Genomic DNA, 10128 nt, shown 5'->3' on the forward strand with positions numbered 1-10128 from the left:
ACTAATTCAGTACTGTGTCACGTGGCACGGGGACACCCCAGAACTTATAAGAGGGGGCGCAGGACATGAGGCAGGCGACACCCCAGAGCCTATAACAGGGGATGCAGGGTGAGAGGCAAGGGACACCCCGGAGCCTATAACTGGGGATGCAGGGCATGAGACAGGGGACACCCCGGAGCCTATAACTGGGGATGCAGGCTGTGAGACAGGGGACACCCCGGAGCCTATAACTGGGGATGCAGGGCATGAGACAGGGGACACCCCAGAGCCTATAACTGGGGATGCAGGGCATGAGACAGGGGACACCCCGGAGCCTATAACAGGGGATGCAGGCTGTGAGGCAGGGGACACCCCAGAGCCTATAACAGGGGATGCAGGGCATGAGGCAGGCGACACCCCAGAGCCTATAACAGGGGATGCAGGCTGTGAGGCAGGGGACACCCCGGAGCCTATAACTGGGGATGCAGGGCATGAGACAGGGGACACCCCAGAGCCTATAACAGGGGATGCAGACTGTGAGGCAGGGGACACCCCAGAGCCTATAATAGGGGATGCAGGGCATGAGACAGGGGACACCCCAGAGCCTATAACTGGGGATGCAGGGCATGAGACAGGGGACACCCCGGAGCCTATAACAGGGGATGCAGGCTGTGAGGCAGGGGACACCCCAGAGCCTATAACAGGGAGTACAGGGCATGAGGCAGGGGACACCCCAAAGCCTATAACAGGGGATGCAGGCTGTGAGGCAGGGGACACCCCGGAGCCTATAACTGGGCATGCAGGCTGTGAGACAGGGGACACCCCGGAGCCTATAACTGGGGATGCAGGGCATGAGACAGGGGACACCCCGGAGCCTATAACTGGGGATGCAGGGCATGAGACAGGGGACACCCCAGAGCCTATAACTGGGGATGCAGGGCATGAGACAGGGGACACCCCGGAGCCTATAACAGGGGATGCAGGCTGTGAGGCAGGGGACACCCCAGAGCCTATAACAGGGGATGCAGGGCATGAGGCAGGCGACACCCCAGAGCCTATAACAGGGGATGCAGGCTGTGAGGCAGGGGACACCCCGGAGCCTATAATAGGGGATGCAGGGCATGAGACAGGGGACACCCCAGAGCCTATAACTGGGGATGCAGGGCATGAGACAGGGGACACCCCGGAGCCTATAACAGGGGATGCAGGCTGTGAGGCAGGGGACACCCCAGAGCCTATAACAGGGAGTACAGGGCATGAGGCAGGGGACACCCCAAAGCCTATAACAGGGGATGCAGGCTGTGAGGCAGGGGACACCCCAGAGCCTATAACTGGGGATGCAGGGCATGAGACAGGGGACACCCCGGAGCCTATAACAGGGGATGCAGGCTGTGAGGCAGGGGACACCCCAGAGCCTATAACAGGGGATGCAGGGCATGAGGCAGGCGACACCCCAGAGCCTATAACAGGGGATGCAGGCTGTGAGGCAGGGGACACCCCGGAGCCTATAATAGGGGATGCAGGGCATGAGACAGGGGACACCCTAGAGCCTATAACTGGGGATGCAGGGCATGAGACAGGGGACACCCCGGAGCCTATAACAGGGGATGCAGGCTGTGAGGCAGGGGACACCCCAGAGCCTATAACAGGGAGTACAGGGCATGAGGCAGGGGACACCCCAAAGCCTATAACAGGGGATGCAGGCTGTGAGGCAGGGGACACCCCAGAGCCTATAACTGGGGATGCAGGGCATGAGACAGGGGACACCCCGTAGCCTATAACAAGGCAGGGGACACCTGCGAGTTCCTCACAGCGCATACAGTCACACACTATCACACAATATATGAACAATATAGAGACATAAATTCACACGATCACAAGTTTTGAAGCACTGATGATTATTGTAATTTCCAGCTGGAGAACCATTGTAAGCTACACAATTTAACAAAAGAGTGCAGAGGAAAAATTAAACCAAATGAAAGGGTCACAAGTGTCTGATTTGTTAGTCAATTAGCAGAATATATTTTACATCGTTTGGATAAACAACAAGACCTCATAGCTGTCAAGCTATGTGCCCATCTGGTCCATGTGCCTCCTCTCATGAGATGAAGGCTGGCCGCAGGCCTGCTTTACTTTTGTTTTTATTTTATATGTTTTATTTTATCTATGTGGTTACATGTCTTGTTTATGGATACCCTGCCCGTACCTCTTTATGGTCTATTTTACTTGTGCTTATGGTTCTTCCGTGTCCTGTATCATGTCTTGTTATTGCTGTATTTAAGTGCCTGCTCTTGTTCTGTTCATCAGTTGGTCATTGTGGCAGTTTCACTGTGCTGCTGTCTGTTTCTTAGTGGTCGTTGCTCTGTGATAGTCATTGTCGCTTCCTGTGTTCCTTCCTTCCTTTGGTATTGTTGTTCCTGGTGTTGCTCCCCGCCTTAGTTTAATTTTGACCCCCTGGGGTCCCTCTGTTGTCTGTTTCTCCGCTATGTGGTTCATCTCTTCCTTCGTCATGCTCCGCCATAACAATAGCCACAATAATTGTGTTAGTTTAAAAGAAAAATCATGTTCTTTTTTGTGCATCGTTGTGACAGCTTGTATTTTTCCTTTTTGGATGCCCTGCCCATTTTACTGCTGCCTCCCTGTGTTCTCCCTTGAAAATAACTTGAGCCGTCTCCTGCGTGGTTTAAAATGGTATCAGAGCTGACTGCTGTTACCTGTTTTGACACCAGATGTCACTGTTGAGAACATGTTGGCACACCCCCATAGATGGGTGTGAGTGAGCCTGTGCGTAGGTTTTATGTGGAAATCAAAGGAGAGGGCGACTATAATTCTTCAGCTTTTTACATAAGCTAAAGGCACCAATTTCGGCATAACTCTAATGCTGATATTATTGTTAACATAAGCAGTGTATCATCAACTATGAAAGAGACATAACAGCGCATGCAAGCTTTTATTTCCTGGTTCTTCACACACGTACACGGTGCTAAATATTTACTTCTGTTCGGATGTGTTTGTCCAAAGCCTGTGCATCCTGGTTAATTTGGTGGCTCTCGGTGTAACCCGGGTACTCGTTATTAAGCACAGCAAACCGCTGCCCTTTTCCAGGGAAGGTAGTTAACGCAAGCGGGAATGTGCATTTCAGGCTGAGCTAATTCGCCAACTGACTGACAGCGAACTGGCGCCGAAGCTGGAAATCTGCCCCTTAATGATACTGCAGGACAATTAATGTGTCTCTTGCAGCAGTGGAAGAAGGCTTCCTCGCCGTTCGCCAGCTAATCATCTCTTTCTTTTAATAGGACACCAGTGATCTCAGCAGGGATGCTGGGAGACGGACACCATCAGAGCCCAGCGGCTGCCGGGGGCTCCGTGCCAATTTCTCCTCGTCCCACGTGGTGAGGAGAGCTGCCATAGATGCCTTTGAACTTTCGGCGTGATAATAGCACGGCGCGTGCCAGTCAGCAGAGGGCAGTTTCTGTGCACTGCTACCTGCTGTGAGGTGGCACTTCCTTAACTTGCTGAGCCACACATGAATGCACAGGCGTATTAGTGATATAACTACAGAAAAGAAAGTAAAGCATGCATCTGTTCTACGGTTACGCAATACCTGCCCCATTCAGCAGGAGGTGCTGTGTGTATGGGAAAGGACCACCTCATTATCTGATCAACTGCTCGATCATCCCTACATGTATCTTGATTATCACCCGCACCAAGGTTCTGCTGGTCCAAGCCGACATACACATCCCTGCGGAGCTTTTCATTTGCCGTGTATCCTCCCAAGCAGTCCACTCTTCTAGATTATTCCATGTAAGCAGATGTTCTGGGGCTGGCGCCAGTTTGGGCTCCCCAGCCGTGACGCCTCCCTGTTGGGTCGGTGGCGTGTTCAGGAGGTTTTGCCGTACCTGTGTTCAGACACAGTGTCACATGGAAGCTGCAGGACGCCATCTCTGCATGCGATGCAGTTGAAAAAGCGGGACCCCAACGTTCAGCATGAATGAGTAGGCCAAAATCTCTGTGCTTTACCTGGCAGCAGGGGGCGCTGTTGTCTGCGTGTCAGCACATGGGTGTGTGCATGTTGTGCCCTGTAGAAACTGGCACTCATCTTTATCTTTGTGGCACCAGATCCTGGCAGCAGAGCAGAGTGTGAGCCACACAGTCCAGCTGTTGCTCATTCCTCAACCTAAGTGTTACTTCTAAACAAGCTGGGCTGACTTAAATAATGCCTGTCACTGAATATATTTCTGCCACTGTCATTAAAGGCATGTCATATGAGTGCCCTCCCAGACCCTCTGAATCTGGGCCACATATAAAGATCAAGTGTGGGGCATCCAAACCGGGACTCCCTGTCAGCTCGGAAGGACCTGATCAGTCTCTCTAACCAGAACGAAAGGAGAGAAGCCTAGAAATCATTTAACAGGAATCCCCCACAGCCATGCCCAGTCAGCAGGGCATCTAACATCCCCCACTCAGCTGACATACACATACATGTCTGCTCGACACGCGTGCTTTACCCCCCCTCAGAGGACAGCACGATGTTAGCAAACAGGGAAATGCAACATATCACAGCACAATTACATTCACCTGTGGACACATTTCTATGTATTCATCGTGTGGTCAGTCTTTAATAAAAAATAAATAAATTGCAGTATTAATAATGCACTAATGAATGTTCATTACATTCAGCACGGAACTGCAGGGCAGCGCTAACAAATACTAGCAAATATTTTCATGGAATAGCAAATAGTGACTTTTATAGACACTTTCACAGGCTGGGTGGCCATGTGGGTGGGAGAGGTGGGAGTGTGCAAAGACACAGAGCCTGTATCGCCATGTAGCACAAGAAGTCTGTATCGCCGCGTAACACACAGAACCTGTATCGCTGTGTAACACACAGAACCTGTATCGCCACGTAACACACAGAACCTGTATCGCCACGTAACACACAGAACCTGTATCGCCGCGTAACACACAGAACCTGTATCGCCGCGTAACACACAGAGCCTGTATCGCCACGTAACACACAGAACCTGTATCGCCGCGTAACACACAGAGCCTGTATCGCCACGTAACACACAGAACCTGTATCGCCACGTAACACACAGAACCTGTATCGCCGCGTAACACACAGAACCTGTATCGCCGCGTAACACACAGAACCTGTATCGCCACGTAACACACAGAACCTGTATCGCCGCGTAACACACAGAACCTGTATCGCCATGTAACACACAGAGCCTGTATTGCCATGTAACACACAGAACCTGTATCGCCACGTAACACACAGAGCCTGTATCACCGCGTAACACACAGAGCCTGTATCGCCGCGTAACACACAGAGCCTGTATCTCCGTGTAACACACAGAGCCTGTATCGCCGTGTAACACACAGAGCCTATATCGCCACGTAACACACAGAGCCTGTATCTCCGTGTAACACATAGAGCCTGTATCGCCGCGTAACACACAGAACCTGTATCGCCGTATAACACACAGAACCTGTATCGCCGCGTAACACACAGAGCCTGTATCACCGCGTAACACACAGAGCCTGTATCTCCGCGTAACACACAAAATCTATAACGCCGCGTAAGACACAGACAGGGACGGATTATGGTTTGTGTGGGCCCCTGGGCAAAACGTTTGCGAGGGCCCCCCCTCCCCCCACCACCACCACCACCACAATTCAAGGCCCCTTGGCAGCCAAACGCCCTCCCTATAGGGTCAGGGGCCCTTGTAGGCAGAGGATCAAAGAATGTAGGCCCTCTAAAATAGACAAACGAAAATACATTGTTGATAAGCGTTGCAAATTGTTTTGGGCTAGGGGCCCCACGGGCCCCCTGCACCCCAAGGGCCCCTGGGCAGCGGCCCCGCTGGCCCGGTCCGTAATCCGTCCCTGGACACAGAGCCTATATCGCCGCGTAACACACAGAGCCTGTATCACTGCGTAACACACAGAGCCTGTATCACTGCGTAACACACAGAGCCTGTATCACTGCGTAACACACAGAGCCTGTATCTCCGAGTAACACACAGAGTCTGTATCGCCGTGTAACACACAGGCTGTATCACTGTGTTACACACAGTCTACAACTTTTACACACAAAGCCTCTAACGCAGTATTCCAGTAAACCACACAGTCAGTCACGTAATGGACATGATCAGAAATATACATAGAAGCACAGTTTTACTACGGTCCGTTCTTCCTATTTTAATTTTCAGTTATAAAGTGATTATTCCAGGCTGACGAGCTGGACACCATCCCGGCCGGCGCTACGCCTTTCTGACACTCCGGAGCGACGGACAGCAGGAAGCCAGTGCTGACAGGAACAGACGTTGTTATATAAATCTGTAGCTGCCCATTCCTTTGGTGACTTGACGTGTCACGTATCAATAGAAAAGTTCAGCCCTCAAAACAAATTTGAATAGAGTGAAACTGAATGAATTAAATCCAATGACCAAAATCAAGTGATAAAACCACACTTTTTTCTTTTAACTGTCTCTGTTATTACTTGTAGATGACATCCCACACACTGATCTTCCTAAATGAGCCTATTCCAGTGTAACAGGGTAGAAACACCCTGGACGACACGCCAGTCCATCAAGGGCAGGAGGCAGGGGACACTCAGGATAGGGGCCTGGCAGTCCTGACCATTACATGCTTTATACAAGCTAATTACTGAGAGTAAGAACTCTGCAAACTTTTCAGCATTCCCTCTGTTTCCTCATGCAGTAAAATAGTCATAGATTCCGTTTCGGCTGAAATAGGTCACTTCATAATTAGCCATAGCTCTGGGCATAAAGGAATCCAGATTCGTGGATTATGTGTGACAGACGCGTAAATGCATAGACAGAAACAGGAGGAACCATAGAGGACGTCCTGCTTGTTGATAAGGTCTAATTGCTCCGATTGTCTTGATTAGGACGTTGTTAGGTGTATCAACAGCATTTTGAAGTGTGACAACCAGTACAAATGTGTTTCCACCATCAGGAAATCGCCACAGCAAATTGTATTCCAAAGGTATGAGGAATTGCAGTGAAATTCCAGAGAGTTGCAAGCTGGGAGGGGAAAATTTTTTTGGTAATTAACATGAGGATTCATTAATGGAGTGTTCTTTGCTGGCTAAAAGCCAGCACGTGAATCATGTGCGCACCTGGACAGACCGGCCATCGCATCAGCATGCCATGGCTTTGTAATAACTGTCAGTACTGCCACCCCCACACAGTTATAAAGCTCTCCTCTGTGTTGGGGGTGTGGTCTTGTTGAGCTTTGCCCTCTGCCACGCGCCCCCATATCACCGTGATTTAGCTCCCTCAGCCTTTTTAAAGGGTAGTGTCACACAGTCATTATTAAGGGTGATAAGCTCTCTCTCGCTCTATCCCCCATTCTCTCTGTCCCTCAGTCTCTCTCACTATTTCTCCCTCACTCCTTCTCACCCTCTCCCTCTTTCTGTTTCTCTCTCCCTCTTTCTCCCCCCTCCTCCTTCTCTCTTTCTTTCTCTCTCCACATGTAATCATCCTGCCAGACAACCTCCACCATGTGAGGATTCTGAATTATTGATTTGAAGGCCGGGATTGAAAGGTTGGTGGGGGAGGGGCATAGAGGAAGGGGGAAGAAAATGAAGCAGTGAGAGAAATAAAGGAAAAGGAGCAGGGGGGGGTGGTGGCGGTGAGAAGAGAAGGGAGGGGGCAACTCAAGGAGAGGGTGACAGGGGAGACGGCCGGGGGGATGAGAGAAAGAGCAGGAAGAGGGGAAAGTAAAAGGCGAAGGAGGCAGGTGACAGCAACGGCAGGGAAGAGCGGGCAGGGAGACGCAGGGTGGAGCGGGCGGGTCGGTGTATTATAAAGCACAGTGACGTGTGGAGACGCGCAGGGTGGAGCGGGCGGGTCGGTGTATTATACAGTAAGGTGGAGTGTGGAGACGCGCAGGGTGGAGCGGGCGGGTCGGTGTATTGTACAGCACAGTGACGTGTGGAGACGCGCAGGGTGGAGCGGGCGGGTCGGTGTATTATACAGCACAGTGACGTGTGGAGACGCGCAGGGTGGAGCGGGCGGGTCGGTGTATTATACAGCACAGTGACGTGTGGAGACGCGCAGGGTGGAGCGGGCGGGTCGGTGTATTATACAGTAAGGTGGAGTGTGGAGACGCGCAGGGTGGAGCGGGCGGGTCGGTGTATTATACAGTAAGGTGGAGTGTGGAGACGCGCAGGGTGGAGCGGGCGGGTCGGTGTATTATACAGCACAGTGACGTGTGGAGACGCGCAGGGTGGAGCGGGCGGGTCGGTGTATTATATAGCACAGTGACGTGTGGAGACGCGCAGGGTGGAGCGGGCGGGTCGGTGTATTATAAAGCACAATGACGTGTGGAGATGCGCAGGGTGGAGCGGGCGGGTCGGTGTATTATACAGCACAGTGACGTGTGGAGACGCGCAGGGTGGAGCGGGCGGGTCGGTGTATTATAAAGCACAATGACGTGTGGAGATGCGCAGGGTGGAGCGGGCGGGTCGGTGTATTATACAGCACAGTAATGTGTGGAGACGCGCAGGGTGGAGTGGGTAGGCCGGTGTATTATACAGCACAGTGGCGTGTGGAGACGCGCAGGGTGGAACGGGCGGGTCGGTGTATTATACAGCACAGTGACGTGTGGAGACGCGCAGGGTGGAGTGGGCGGGTCGGTGTATTATACAGCACAGTGACGTGTGCAGACACGCAGGGTGGAGCGGGCGGGTCGGTGTATTATACAGCACAGTGGCGTGTGGAGATACACAGGGTGGAGCGGGCGGGTCGGTGTATTATACAGCACAGTGACGTGTGGAGACGCGCAGGGTGGAGCGGGCGGGTCGGTGTATTATAAAGCACAGTGACGTGTGGAGACGCGCAGGGTGGAGCGGGCGGGTCGGTGTATTATACAGTAAGGTGGAGTGTGGAGACGCGCAGGGTGGAGCGGGCGGGTCGGTGTATTGTACAGCACAGTGACGTGTGGAGACGCGCAGGGTGGAGCGGGCGGGTCGGTGTATTATACAGCACAGTGACGTGTGGAGACGCGCAGGGTGGAGCGGGCGGGTCGGTGTATTATACAGCACAGTGACGTGTGGAGACGCGCAGGGTGGAGCGGGCGGGTCGGTGTATTATACAGTAAGGTGGAGTGTGGAGACGCGCAGGGTGGAGCGGGCGGGTCGGTGTATTATACAGTAAGGTGGAGTGTGGAGACGCGCAGGGTGGAGCGGGCGGGTCGGTGTATTATACAGCACAGTGACGTGTGGAGACGCGCAGGGTGGAGCGGGCGGGTCGGTGTATTATATAGCACAGTGACGTGTGGAGACGCGCAGGGTGGAGCGGGCGGGTCGGTGTATTATAAAGCACAATGACGTGTGGAGATGCGCAGGGTGGAGCGGGCGGGTCGGTGTATTATACAGCACAGTGACGTGTGGAGACGCGCAGGGTGGAGCGGGCGGGTCGGTGTATTATAAAGCACAATGACGTGTGGAGATGCGCAGGGTGGAGCGGGCGGGTCGGTGTATTATACAGCACAGTAATGTGTGGAGACGCGCAGGGTGGAGTGGGTAGGCCGGTGTATTATACAGCACAGTGGCGTGTGGAGACGCGCAGGGTGGAACGGGCGGGTCGGTGTATTATACAGCACAGTGACGTGTGGAGACGCGCAGGGTGGAGTGGGCGGGTCGGTGTATTATACAGCACAGTGACGTGTGCAGACACGCAGGGTGGAGCGGGCGGGTCGGTGTATTATACAGCACAGTGGCGTGTGGAGATACACAGGGTGGAGCGGGCGGGTCGGTGTATTATACAGCACAGTGACGTGTGGAGACGCGCAGGGTGGAGCGGGCGGGTCGGTGTATTATACAGCACAGTAGCGTGTGGAGATACACAGGGTGGAGCGGGCCGGTCAGTGTACTATACAGCACAGTGGTGTGTGGAGACACGCAGGGTGGAGCGGGCGGGTCGGTGTATTATACAGCACAGTGACGTGTGGAAACGCGCAGGGTGGAGCGGGCGGGTCGGTGTATTATACAGCACAGTGACGTGTGGAGACGCGCAGGGTGGAGCGGGCGGGTCGGTGTATTATACAGCACAGTGACGTGTGGAGACGCGCAGGGTGGAGCGGGCGGGTCGGTGTATTATAAAGCACAATGACGTG

The sequence above is a fragment of the Brienomyrus brachyistius genome, chromosome 22, assembly GCF_023856365.1.
Source record: "Brienomyrus brachyistius isolate T26 chromosome 22, BBRACH_0.4, whole genome shotgun sequence".
NCBI classification, from domain to species: Eukaryota; Metazoa; Chordata; class Actinopteri; order Osteoglossiformes; family Mormyridae; genus Brienomyrus; species Brienomyrus brachyistius.